This window comes from Gymnogyps californianus, chromosome 12 (genome assembly GCF_018139145.2).
Source record: "Gymnogyps californianus isolate 813 chromosome 12, ASM1813914v2, whole genome shotgun sequence".
In the NCBI taxonomy this organism is placed as follows: Eukaryota; Metazoa; Chordata; class Aves; order Accipitriformes; family Cathartidae; genus Gymnogyps; species Gymnogyps californianus.
In genome coordinates, this window is record NC_059482.1 from 9,563,397 (window position 1) to 9,578,233 (window position 14,837).

The window sequence follows — 14,837 nt, forward strand, 5'->3', positions numbered from 1 at the left end:
GAAACCTGTTCCACTTGATGTTTTAGGGGAAGAGCCACAATTACAATGATTGAGAAAGTGCAGTGTTAATGAAGTGTGTTATTGCTAATCAATTCCTCCTCCTCTGGTAATGGCACAGGCATGTGCACTGTCACTGCATCATTCACTGGCAAATGTAACCATTCCCACCACCACAGAGTTTATACGGCAGAAATTAAGGCTTCCATAAACTCATGTATATGGTCCTGTTTAACGTCAGAGATTTCATAGTAAAACTATGATAGATGTTCAGGAAGGGTGCATGTTCTCATATGTATATATATACACACACGCGCACACACACGTAAAACTTTCTGGCAATACTACCTGGCTGACTATAATACTGCTGTCTTGAATGCTACTGGAGATTTGGTGTGATACCAACCAAGTAACTTCACTTTGAGCGAAATAATCACCTTTCTACTGGCTGATCCCTTGGAAAATATGGAATGAGATTGTCACACAGTAATAATTTGAACATGTTTAGTTAATTAAAATGAAAAGCAAGGTCTTTCAAGCTTAAAAGAAAGTTTTCTGTCCAAACTGAAGAAACTGAAAAATCAGACTCAGTGGTTTCAAAAGTTTCACACAAACAATGTATTCTTCCAATAACAGAGTTACCTGGGAATTATGTTAGGAATTTGGAACGTCTTTACAACTGAGTATAGTTGATTTCATTCTGTCACCTTATTGTAAGGAACTGCAGTGCACATAGCTGATGGAGCTGTTTTACAGTTAGCCGATATGTGAAGTAGATTATACCTTCTTTACGTGAAGCAGAGGAGCATGTCTCTCCAAGCATCATGTCACCATTTTAAACAAAATACTTTGTAGAGCTCCTTACCAGCATGACAATGAATTGCAGAATACTGCATTGTTATCTTGTCTTAATTATTTACTGTGTTATGAGATAATTAGATTATTTATCATAATTTTGCATTTTGCAGTCCTTTTGTTCTATAAAAATTGCCATGGCATTTTTAAAGAAAAATTTTCATTTGCAAAAGGATGTGCAGTATTAGAAATTTGTGGCACTTATTATTTCACAGGTAAATATGAGAACGTGGGATGAGCCAACTCGTTCTATTTTCTATTTATATAACTTTTATATTATCCTCGGAAACATTTGTCACCACATGTAGTGACTGCATTTGTTTCCTGTCTCTACTGACTTGTCTCCCACTAATTTATTTCTGTTCCTGCTAAGATATAAGGAAGCACTCTACACAGAGACATCTCACTGGCTTCAATAGCAGTTTGACACACCGGATTGTTGCAGATTGTGAATATAACACATACAAAATCAGGACAACACAGGCAATGAGAGAGTTTTTATGCAGAAATTGCATAGCAGATAAACATACAATACAGACACTAAGACTGGCACTTACCATAAGAAATTTTAGTATATTATGTTTGGTCCGTGAACATGGAAAAAAGAGTGGTTGGGCCCCAGCTGTGAAAGGAAATCTGGCAGACCAAAAGAAGAAAATGCAAAAATAAAAATAAAAGGGAAAGAGACAAAGGAATTAATCTTTCCTAGAAATAAAGCGACATTTATTTTTGCAGGCTTAGAATCCATTCTTGTATCAGCATGTACATCTCTGCCATGTTTAGGGTTTTAAAAACGCCAACCAATTTTTGCTTCATTAATCCGAGCTAACGTGACTGCCACCGATGATGAGAAGCACAGAGAGTGCTTGGGACTGAGCACTGTTCCTTCAGACCATGGGCTTCTCTCACCACCCCAAATGTCTTCTGACTTTTGGCTGGGGCTGCTGGAGGAATCAGCTATGAACTCTCTTCTCCACATTAGGGTGCACAGTCTACACTGTGCTAATTAGAATCTCAAAGCATGACGTGGTCAAACAGCCACTTAGAGCTTGGCAAACAGAGATTTACAAAACAAAATATGAAAAATCATGTAAAATTGAGAAACAGGAAAAACAATGTCAACTAAGTGAATTTACAGGAGTAGGAGCTAAGCATTTCAGTTTGCAAGATTTGGTACAGATGTTTAGTTATATAAAATAAACACAACGAATCACAGTGTTTAAATTCTCACCCCACAGGAATCAGCTTAATTTTCAGCTCACAAAGATCCTAGAAAACCGAATCTCTCCACACTAGCTTTTGCTTGAATTCTTTGACTTCAGACTGCTTTGTTTATAGGAAAAAGCTCTCTTTGATGTTGGAATATTAGAAGGAGTGAAACAATAAATTTCCCATATTCTAATATCCAGACATCCTGAGCTTGTTCAAGGACCCCTTGATTCATGAAGGCAAATAATTAAATTACCTGAGCTTTGATCAAGGAGTTGCTGCAGTCCCTTTTTGATGTAGAATGTGGCTGTTTGAAGCTCCAGACAGATAACTAGCCCATATGTTTTTTAACCTTTTTGCCACTAGTAGCAGATTTTATGCAATGTTCTGGCATTTCAAAGGGAGCACCACAATATCATTTGGAGATGCTGCTCCAATAGGCGTATAGTAGGTATAGTAGGTCCAATAGGATCCTTATACCACAGACTTGGTGGCTTATACCTCAGACTTGAAAGGCCAAAACTCCCCCTCCTAAACAAGCTGAAATTATTTTTCAGTCAAGTTAACTTGCCTTAATATTATGCTTTGGAAGCTGGTCTTTAGATGGCATATCACTGAGACACATAAAAATACTTCTGAGAAGCAAGGGGGTTTGCCTTCACAATACAAGAGTTTTCATCATGTTCCATGCTTTCCAACTATTTCCCCCAAAAGAAATGATTCGGCACACACTCATCTAGTCAGGTGAAAGTATGCTCTTAAAATAGGAAAAACAGATAGATTTAAGCCTTTCATTCTTCCCTCTCCTCAAATGCAAGCACTTGGATGAAGTCATCTTTGCCATTAACCAGTCAAAGTCCTAGCCATGCTGCCTGCAAAATGGAACAGAAACGAGAAGACAATACAGATGCTGTACTCTCAGCTGATTTGCAATTTTCAATATGATTAGTGAAAGAATTTCTCTCCATAAATGAGGAATTATGCTCCTCTTCATTCATTCTAGGATTCTTTCGGGACATGAGAAGGTTACTAAAAGGGCATAATTAGAAGGCATAATTAACGTATAGGGATCTCTTACTCAGTTCCCTATACAGCTTCAACAACATAGCCATATATATATAGCCCCCTAAGTTTAGTAACAGTCCCATGGATTATGGAAATGACCTCACCAGCCTACTGAGAAGTGGGAAAAACAGTTTTGCAACAGGACTTTTTCTGGTATTATTCATGGTAGAAAGGCATCTGTCCTTCAAGGCACAGCTGTGGAAAGGATTCATTCAGACTGACATCTCAATTCATAAGAATACAGGCTTAAGAAAGCATAATGAATATGCCTGGCTTACTATAGATAACAGACAAATTATTTGGGGGCATGAGGATGTAGATAGAAATTCATGTCTTTACATTTAAAACACTTGATATGTTATTAAAAAGTCGGTATGTTTCTAATTTGTTGGAAAATAAAACTTGGGGCCTTTTATAAAGCCCAAAGGGGAAATGCATATAATCAATTGGTAAGAACGAGAAAGGAAGTTAATGTGTGTACAATTTTATGTTTTTTCCATTAAGTCACAGGAGCTGCATATACAACTAAGATTTGAAACAGGAAACCGTCATATCTGAGTGACTCAAAATATTCCTTGTAACATTATTGAAAAGCGTGAAAGGAGGAGCTGTTGATCTCAAATTCAAGAAGCAATTAGCATCCATTAACTCAAAGTAATAAACTGCCCAAGGCATTTATGGGTTAAATATAGTCTACTTTTAAGCACATGGAAACAGTTAAAACACAAGCTTTTCTGCAGTTTATTTTGAATGATTTAATTTCTAGTAAAAATGGATTTAATTTCCAGATGGGGTATACCTCTAGGCAAAAACATTCTTCTCTCCTCCAGTAGGCAAAATGATTTAATATCAATGGAAAAGTCTTTTGTACACATTATTAGTTTCATTTACATTACTTTCTTTTCTTAATAAAGTATCAATGACCTTCTGTAATTTTTTTGAAAAAAATAAATAAAAGTTAAAAGTCCCATTTTTGATAGCTCTCACATTATGTACAGCTTTCAAGAAATAACTTACTAGTCATGAATTTTTGAAGGGAAATATCATACAGGCTAAGTTGTTCCACAGACTGTATATGGTGATAGTCAGAAACAGGATTTAACAGCTATGAGAACAAAATACAGATTTGCACCCAGTTCATCAGTAATCTGATACATGTAAACAATCTGGTTCAAGTCTGCTGCAGAGGATGGCCTACAGAATCTTATGAAGGCAGTAATTACAGCTAGCATACTCTCTGACCTCTAGCTCATCATAAAAAAAGCCAAGGTCATGACAACGAGCAACTGTCAAATCTTGGTAAGTATCAGAGTTGGCACTTTCTCTATAGGCTTGATTATTTCAGCCAGACTCATTTCTTGTTCAATTTGATTGGATAATTAAACAAATATTAGTGCAATTTCTTACATATGATGGTGTAGTGATAGCATTCCTAACGCCAGCAGGACTAAAAACTGGCTTAGCCCTGAAATGCACACCTCCATGTAAACTCTGTTTAAAACCATTAGTTAATGTAATTACCAAAACTACTTTAAATTTCCATATCAAGGATATTGTTCAATAATACCAATGTCAACTGAATAACCTCATGGACTCCAATACAGTTTCTCTGTTTTATACGAGGTTGACCAGACAGAATTTTAACCAGTAAAGTATAAACATCAGACAAATAGTTTAAACTTGTCTGCTCATAGAAGTCATTAAAAAAAATCTGTTAACAACAATAACAAAATTCTGAGCATATATTAAATACATATTATATATATAATATATATTAAATAAATAATTTCCCTAGCCTTCTAAATGTACAAATACATACTGAAGGTCACAATAAGGTGGCATTCAATGTCAACTCAATGCCATTCAAAAATGAGACTTTTGTAATTTGACTTTTGATTTTCATCATGTGTTTTGACTGCTCCTTTAAAACCCAGGCCAGCAGCCACTTACTAATTTTTGATGCTATAGAATCACAGCACATCACTGCAGCATGGAGTAAATCTTTGTGTTACCTTTTTCAATGGAGTTCATCATGTCCTAGTTACATACGACATCTGCATATTGTATATAAGCGGTCTAGTGAGGCAGTAAGGCTGGTTTCCATTTCCTTTTTCATGAGATTGCTTGAGTATTTCTCAGGTCACACCAATATCACTATATTTAAATGTGGACTTTTCTTTCTTATGAAGTAAATATATAGGAAGTCATTGAACATAATGAGAATTAGTTTTTATCATATCTAACCGCCCCCAGTAGTTTGACATATACCTAGCCAAAGAAAGTGAGACTTCTGCTTATGGATCCAAAAAACTAAACGTGTGCAGAAGGTACCTGGACATTACTAACTACAAGACTGTAGTGAGGGGTATGATTACACTGCGGCCTAGGAATGGGAAGCCCTTGTTTAATTCATGTTGAAGTAAAAGCCAAAGGAGAAGGCAAGTGTTGGATTAGCCTGACCCAATCAATCAGAAAAGAATGCCTCCACATTTGAGGATAAGTGGCGATGGTTGAGTAAAGCAGAAATATGAAAATAAAAACAAAGGCTAGAAGAGTCTACTATACCTGATAAAAACTGATGTTCTGAGAAGGCAGAGCAAATTTTGCATTGAAAAGTGGGAAACCTTGAAGGTGAAAAGTTTGCTGAATATTAGATTTTATGCTGTAGAGGGGGAGCAGAAGCTAATAAACTGAGGCACAAGAAATATCATCTAAACATAAGCAAGTTCGATGAACTCAAGACGATGATGCAGGAAACTGAGAAACCAAGAACTATGCCTAGGAGCACAGGCCCTATGTTACCAAGGTCATATAGACAGTAACCTTAAATATTGTACATGTTTTATTTTAACCCAGATGATGCAGATATCCCAATTAGCTCTGAAGTCTCCAACTCAACTTTGTTTGTATGGATCAGTGGATTGCAGTACAGGATTGGGAATCACTGAGGAAGGGATCATCTTAAACTAGCTTCACTACAAGGGTATAGCCAAAGACTGCACCATAGAAAACCACATACTAGACATCTCCAAGAGGATTGTTAAATTTAGTACTTGAAACATGACTACATATTCATAGTTTATGAACATAATTTTTTTCATATAAATATTGCAAAACTCACAATTTTAAGGACAGAAAGAACTATAATGACCATCCTAAGTCTGACCTACAGTCACTTGTATTGCTACCTAGTCAGCCCTTTTGTATGTAAATGATAAATTGTTTGTATGTAAATGCCAATGCCTGCTATGTTTTCTTCTTGCTTTAGAAAAAGAAATGTTATTTAGAAAAAAGAAATTGCCACCGTGCTAAAAAGAATTGAAATGCATACTAATCAGCTGTATCCTCTAAGCTATACCAGCTATAACTGGAACAGTAACAAATAAAAAGGCAACAATCAGTGGTGGACAAAGTTTTCTATTTGAATCAGAGCCCCAAGTAAAATTATTATTCAACTGCTTTTCAAAATTTTGGAACCCTTATGTCTGGAGAAATTGGGTTTGAAACGGTGAATGAACAGTAACTTTCACTAATGTGAAATATTGAAGATCTTCACTGGAATTTCAATTGCAAGAAAAATATGCTGAAAGAGAACAGGAAGGAGACGTTATCTTTAAAAATATCTGTTCACTGTGTATATTGGATAAATGTTTGAGTGATTCTTCAGTTACATCAGTTTGGTAATCTCTGTGGTTAACTAATGATGGTTACATGCAATATGAAACTGGAGGTTTTGATCACTGCGCTGTACATATTGAATTAGCCTGGCAGCATTCAACTGTTTTAATATTGGTCATTCCTCAGAAAAAGCTTACAATCATTTCTGCCCTGACCAGAAAGTACCCTGTAATGAAGAAATGCACTAAAATCTTGTCTTGAATGGTGATCTAAAAGGAACTGAGTGATACTTAGAGATACCTAACTACATCAGTATGTGGTCAGGTCTGCTGAAAGGGAGGACTGCCTGTCGGGAGCAGTCAAAAGGACAAGATTTAATTGTAAAATTTCAAGTGTGTTTTCTAGTGCTAATGAGACCAGTTTTTTATTTTGTAAATGCTGTTTAAAGTCCTGTATTTACCTCAGGATTTCTCTCAGATAAAATTAAATTATTATTTCCAAAAATTAGGTACAAACTTATCTATTTTCAATTTTCTCAAACAATTTAAAGGTTGCATTTTTTTACCTGTTGCTTCAATTAAAATTTTCCAGTAACACACAAAAATTAATTTTAACTATATAAATGAAAAGATACATAAATGTACATAAAGTACACATAAGATGTAGGCAGGTACATCATGTTATATGACTCTAAAAAGGTCTGAGAATCCTTGTCGGGGGGCTGGTATAGTTACAGGTATTCTGCTCTGGTAATGAAAATACATCTATTTTTGGTTCAAATGCCAGCCAACTTTGCACAAACTCCGTTTCTTTTGTTTGCCTTACAATGTCTACATACAAAAAAAAAAAAAATTAGTTGATAAAAGATGAAAGGAGTAACACAGTTATTCATTCAGCAGCCAAGATCTTTGAGATAATTACTTTAAATCAAGAAGGGACAGACCATTTAAATTTATGACTTAATGCCGACACATGCATGTATTAATAAAACAGTTAGCATTAATGGAAATAGGGTTTAGTCTCCTGATTCAAATAGAGCTATCATTTCTGGGTTATACTGAACTAATGACTTATCCTTGGCAGAATGATATGTATGCATGTATTTAACTATTTAACTTAACCACTGAGACCAATTAATATGTTTCTGAAGTTTTATTTTATTTAAAAATATATATCAGCAGCCTCACTGGGATAAAAATTATGATGAACCACAGTTTCTATGGCACCAGTTTAACCTTAAATGTAATACTTTCACATGGAATATCTGATGATCGCACTGTATAAAACAAAGAGTACTGAAATGCAGTGCAGAAGCAGCAGCTCTTCAATGGGATTGACATCAAGTTAAGGAACTTTTTAGCTTACCAAGCTAGCATAGACTCTGTGTGATTAGGAGCTCACGTGAAAAGAAATGGTGGCTGCAAGAGGGTACACCACAAATTTAATCTCTATCCCACTTGCTAGTATGAGGATAGAAGCAAGGAAAAAACCTGTGCACAGCCATCTAAGCCAGGCTGTTTTCAAGCTATGGGGTAGTACTGATGCATGCTGGTAGAGCAAGAAAACCTGCACTAGTTGCTCCGTACAAAGATAAGGGAGCTAAATGCTTGGTGCTGTGAAGGTTACGAATATGGAAATTCTGTGAATTGTGTTTTAAAGGGTTATTGAATATAATTCCTTCTGCTCATCACTCCAGTCTTCGCCTGTGTGGGCCTGTGTCTCCATAGCATCATTGGGAGTTCATTGGAACAGTGTCAGACCGTACCAACACAATTAAATGAAAGTTTAAGTGTAGTTACTGTCTAGATAGGTATTTCCTACAGCTTACATTCATGTATCAAAGTTCTGTTCAATTTTGTCTACTTTATAAAACTTCATGATCCACAATTACATTTTGTGTTAGTTTATCTATAATGTGGCTACAGTCTATCTATTGATGAACTATTAAATCATCATTATAATAATGAATTCTATTGGGAAACCTATTGCTGCATTGTTTACCAATCACTCTGGAAAACCCTGGCTCCTCTTTTACATTCAGTTACTTGGTCCTTTTCTTTTAATCCATTTACATTGATTTCTACTACTCCAACTCTGCCTGCCATTGCATTACAATTAAGAATTCTGATGAACTCTTGCTGATTCAGAAGGGAGAGGGGTCTTACTCATTGCCAAACTTTGGAGAAAAAACACAAAACCCCCTTAGAATTTGCTTAAGCCAGCACTTTAAAATTGAAGAGCTAAATTATGGCTCATGGAGCCAGCAGAGCTCAGTGGGACTGGGATGCCTGAAAGCCACCACACCACCCAAGCAGTTACGGAAGAAGGCCTTATGCCTTTGTCAGGCAAAATTAACCATAATGTCACCATCCCCACGGGCACTGCTCAGCAGCAGGGCTGGCTGCTCCAGATATTTGTCTCTGAATTCCTGCTGGCTTGCAAGGCACTGCTAATGTCCCAGCCATGCGTAATGTTCTCTGGAGGGCCTTGAACATGACTGGCAGCTCTAACTTTTCCACCCACCTTGAGTGCATCTAACAGCTTAAGGGATGTTCCCTGCCTTGGAGCACAGAGGATGGGCAGTTAAGGGGTCTCTGACTGCTCTTTGCAACACAGTGCTCCTCAGCAAAGTGGTGCTTATTTTCCAGTGCAGTAGTTACTAACTGTCTCACCAAGAGTTGTTACTCTAAGATAATTCTTAGTTAATATCCTAAATCAGATGATTGACAGAAAACTGTACAACTATTATGGCACTGTGTTGCCCATTTTTGGCATCAAAGATGTAGACAACAATTTCTATTAGACACATCAGCTTCTCTGGCTGCGTATCTGCCCAAGTGGATATAATACAATATTATAAAATTCTGCACTCCATTACTTACAGTATATATTTCTTATATACAGGAATTTGATTGGTCTATAAGTCAAATCAAAGATCTGTACAGCCCAACATCCTGCCTTTAGCAATACCCCAAAGTGGATGTCTAGGGAAGAACATCAGAACAGCGCAGGTGGAAATGAGACTCCTTCCAAGCCTGCAACTGTTTAAAACCTATACTGTCATGATGTATGTCCTTTTTGGTCAGCATTGGCAATGATAGGCTGTAATAATGCGTTTTATATTCCAAGGTGCTACAGGATATACGGAAACAATTTGGACCAAACTACTTTTCTCAGTTCTTCAGTTGCAAGCTCCACTGACCTAGATGTGTACGGGTAAAATTAGACCAATTTGGCCTAATACGTCTTTTTTCTATCAAGGATGTCTTTGTAAGATCTCTGAAGCATGACAATATTTTTTAAAGAAATATTTTTTGTTTCGCCATACCTTTTTTTCTGTCCTTAAACTTCTTCCCTTGGCATAGCAGGAACTGACACTGTCTTTGAAGAAGAAAGTGATAGCAAACCCCTTAAAAACCACTGCCGCTGAGAGGACGGAGCTGTTTATTTTACACCTAGACTCCAGCTGTGGCACTCTTCGGACAATCTGAAGTTACAGGATTCCAAAACTTTGTAGCGAGCGCCAAGGTGGCAATACGACGCCGAAGGTAACGCGATCCACTGACTAGAAAGATGTTAATCCAGACAAACTGCCTGAGCGTTAGCCCGAACCGCAGCGAGCCTGAATCCTGCCTCCCCTGAGAGGGCCAGCGATGCTGGTGGTAACAGAACGGCTTTTCACAGCGCCCTGAGCAGCAGCCGGGCCGGCGGCGGCGAGGCAGCGAAGAGCATCAGTGCCCTCTAGTGCCCGCCCGGCCGCGCCCGCCGCCGCGCCGCCCCGCCGCCAGCCCCGCCGCTGCCCCGCCGCCAGCCCCGCCGGGCTGAGCCAGCGAGCCCCGGGCTGCGGAAAGCCCGGCCGCGGCAGTCCCGCTGCTACAGCTGGGCCGCCGCGGCCATTCATCGGGCCGCCTTCAACGGACCTGCGGAGCAAGGCGGAGCGACAGCAAGGCTCAGCAGCACCGGGAGAATGGCTTCCACAAATCCCGGCTCCTTCAGTAAAATCTCTCCTCTGGGAGTATCGTGTGCAAATTTGCTACCCTTCGGTAATATTTAAATGACTTTAAAGTCCTTACTTACACAGGAAGAGAAAATGAATGGGTTTAATAATTCAGCATACGCAGGCTTGCACTTATATGAATCGGTAATTTCACACTCTAAGAGTATCCTAGTCTTCAGTATCAAAACCCAAACACAGGACTACGTTTTCTCCTAAAATACTATAAAAGAGTTTTAGAAGTATATGACTACAATGTTCCTTAACTGATAAGAGATAAAGTAAAATATATATATATGACATAAACCGACAATACTTAAGTGTAAAGTAAGTCCTCTTAATTCATATGGACAAAGTGCCTGATCCAAACTACATTCAAATCAATGGCCATCTTCCCGTTTATTTCCCTAAGCTTTGGGTCGGCCCCAACAAAGGGACAATGAAAAATGAAGTGCCACTAAAAAAAAATAAAATGGGTATAGCATAGGAAATTATACACAGGTTTTTAGCTTAAAATGATAGTAGAAAAACTCAGACACAAAAAAAGTCTAGAAAGTACGTTGCTAAACTGTTTCAAATTAATTGATTCCAGATGAGACCTCTGTTTCTCACACACTGAAGATATTTCGCTAAACATGCAGCTCACAAAATGGACTCAAAATTGGTTTAGAGGGTTCACCAAAAAGAGGAGACACTAGTTTTAAGTTTGAAATTACTTCAAATTTCTATGACGTCTGAGCTAGAAGTAACTTCTATTGTGGAAATCTCAGCAATAAACCATTTGTTTCTCAAGTTATGCTTTGTCTAATTACAGCATTTGCAGAAAACAAAAATGTTAGTCTACTGGAACTCTGAACTTCACATATGTTTCTTACACTAAATTAAATATGTCAAATGTTGTCAGAATAGCATATTAATTGAAGCTGAAATCACATGATATATTTTAAAGCATTTTATCAGATAAATCTCAGAAATCATTCTAATCTTTGTAGTTTCCCCATATTGTTATGCAAAAGAAAAATTAATTTAGCTGTCCTGTCTCTCAGTCAACCATTTCCATACACATTCCCTTCTGAAACTGCTGATGATAAACCACAATGACTTATCTCATCTCCTGACATACCCTATTGTAGCAGCATTTCTGGTAATGAAGTAATTGAGTTCCTAGTGATTTTTTTGGACAGGCAACACTTAAAATTTTAGCAAAGTTAAAGCTGATGTAGAGATGTCTATAAATAGCATTCTCTGTCCATGCTCATTCTTTGATGCTCTAGTGCAAGGCTGAGGTGAAAAAAAGTAAATATCCTATTCCAGGGCCTAAGAACAAGAGCCTGAGGAAGAAAGATGTCTTTTAGGTAATTTTCCCAAAGAATTTCCAATCCTTTTATTGAAGATCTTGTTCTTAGTTCTGTAACTTTATTTTGTTCTTCTCCCACAAGAGGAAGGAGAACTGCTTTAGAAGTACAGTCAGAAACTTCTGTTTTCTAGAGTATAGTAGACTAAGAAATATGCTAGAAGAATGTTTTGCGTGTTAAGGTATGAAGCTCAAACCAGATCTTCTGCTCTCAATCTCCCTACTGTTCTTGCTGCCCATCTCCCAGCAACATGAATTGCACCGCTCTGCTATGAAAATGCTATTCGTAAGCAAACATCTGTAATTCCACTTCCATATACTTCTATATATGTCTCCATATAAAATCATCCAAAGGATTGAGTACAATCATTGATTTGTGTTCCAAATCTCAGTGGACAGACCTGACTGAGGCAGACGTCAGAGTAATTACTGCAGAACTTCCACACTGAAAGCAAATTTATTTATTGGTATATGCTAGCCAGTGTAGAGAAAGAGAACAAAGTATTTACCTGGAGAATCACACAGACTTTGGAAACACTGAAGCAAGCATAAGAGCAAAGGAGGGGGGAAAGAGATGGACATTCAGTAACGTCTGAGTGCGTGCTTCCCTGCTTCTGAATCTTAGTGCTTTTCTCATTCAACAGTTTCATTATTAAATAATTAAAAATATTTAATTTCTTAATAGAGGGGTGCAGAGTCTGTGAAATTCTTATTGTATCACCATCACAAATCAACAGGAAGAAAGTCTTTCCCAGGGAGTTACTGGTCATTAGAATGTGAAAAAGAAATGAGCATTCTGCCTCTAAAGGGCCAATTTCTGAATTAGTGACCTCATTTGCTAAAGAGGTTCCTTTGTCACAGATATCTTGGTAGGTAAATACTGTGTTACACAGCCACACTGTCCTTTGTAGCAATGGTACAAAGAAGATCTCCTAGCATATACTGGTTCTCTCCTCACCAAATGAATATTTAAAAGAGTAGACAATAAAGGGGGACTTCTATAGAAGGTAAAGGCATTTGTATCATGATGTCAGACTGCTATATGTGCTCCCAAAGGACTGCACAGGAAGCACTTTTATTCTAAAAGTTAATGGTATTTATGGGGACCCGCAGCCTGATCTATTTTACCTTTCTTGGGGATGTGCTTATGCATGTATCACCCAAGAGTCTAATGCTTTTTGGACTAGCCCGTATTAGAGACAGATACCATTTTGGTACCTTGTGAACAGTAACGCATTTGAAAGCCAGCAAGCAAAATAAATTTAAAAAAAAAAAAAAAAAAAGAAAGATATAAATCAAAGTCTGTCTCTTTTTTATTCCGGATAGAGTATCCTTCATTTCATGCACTCATAATTTCTGCATATCCATTTCATGCCTGGGAGCTACAGCGCAAGTAAAAGATTTTCAGTTCGGGGCTTTCAATATCTGCTTATCCGGAGGAACATTTTAAAACGGACAAATGCTCGCCCTGCCCCCTCCCCGCCCCCCCGAGCAAGAGCTGAAGAAAAAAAAAAAAAAAAAATACCGTTTGCCACAGTGTTTCCTTTCTCCCGTTGGAGAGACTATCTCGCCCCTTCGGGGAGCCCGCCGGCCGCCTCCGCGCGGAGCTGCGGCAGAGAGCCGCGCACCTCGCCCGCCGCTCCCCGGCCCCGGCCCCGCTCGCAGCACCCCGCTCCCGGCGGCACACCTGCCCGTCCCCCGCCACACGCCCCAGCCCCGCTGCCGCTGTCAAGTTTCTGGTGCACACGCACGCATCCTCCCGCTCGGTCCTCTCGCTCTGAGCTACAGGAGACGACCGTTCCCCCCAGCCGCCCCGCTCCTTCTCCTTCCCCTTTGCCGAGCCGCCTCCTCGCCCGGCAGCAGCGCGCCCTGCACCCCGCCGCCCTGCTCACCCAAGACAAGTCCGGCGCCGGCGTGCCCCGCTGCTCCCCGCGGCTTCCCGGGGCTCCCCGGGGCACGCGGCTGCGGCCGCCGCTTACCTGAGGGTCCAGCGGGGCTGGCTGCTTCCCTTGGCCACCTCCGGAGGAGGGAGAGGAGGCAAGTCCCATTCACAACTAGACGCTGAGCAGGCACGGCAGCATCTTCAGCCTATTACACTCCACTGGCAGCGGCTGCTGAATGAGGCTCCGAGCTAGTGGCAGGAATTAGAAAGAGGGAGGGAGGGGAAAGGGGAGAGGAAAGGGGAGAGGGAGGGAGAGGGAGCAAGAGGGAGTGAAGCAAGATTAGAGGAAGGGAAAAGCTAGAGGCTGTTGCTGCTTCTTTATTTTCTTCTCCCTTCCCCCCACCCCAAGAGGAAAGCAGACCCCAGAGCCTGCCCTCCTGCAGGGCCCCGCGTCCTGAGTGGCCTCTGATGCCTGCGGGGGAGAAGCAGGGGTTGGAAGGGCAAAATGAGAGGGGTGAGGAGCCCAAGGCACCCTTCTCCCTCTGCCCAGCCACTCCTGGGAATGGGTAGGGTACGCTGTCCCCACCCCACAGGTCGGTTCTGCACCCCCTCAGCCACACAGCCACCCACACGCACATCTGCGAGGGGGATGGGGACACCTATCCTGCTGTGCTGGCGGGCTGTGGGGACGGATGCCCTGTCCCTTCCCTGTCGCCACTCCTCTGCAGGCAGCCCAGGACCACCCCACGGCAGCGGCACCGCCGCGGGTGGGCTGAAACCCACGCCAGAGCCCTGGGCACAGCCAGCCGCAGCCCACTGCTGCTGGAGGTCTCCCGCTTGGGGGGCTACCCCTACCTCCTAGC

The 14,837-nt window shown here is 40.2% G+C and overlaps 1 protein-coding gene across 1 annotated transcript in view; it reads right to left on the minus strand.

The window, feature by feature from the left end:
* Positions 1-14,837, minus strand: part of CDH11 (cadherin 11) — a 269,341-nt gene that overhangs the window by 69,937 nt on the left and 184,567 nt on the right. The window contains exon 4 of the mRNA XM_050903720.1: positions 14,072-14,223. The gene's annotated coding sequence lies outside the window, so the exon portion shown is untranslated. The remainder of the gene's footprint in view (positions 1-14,071; positions 14,224-14,837) is intronic.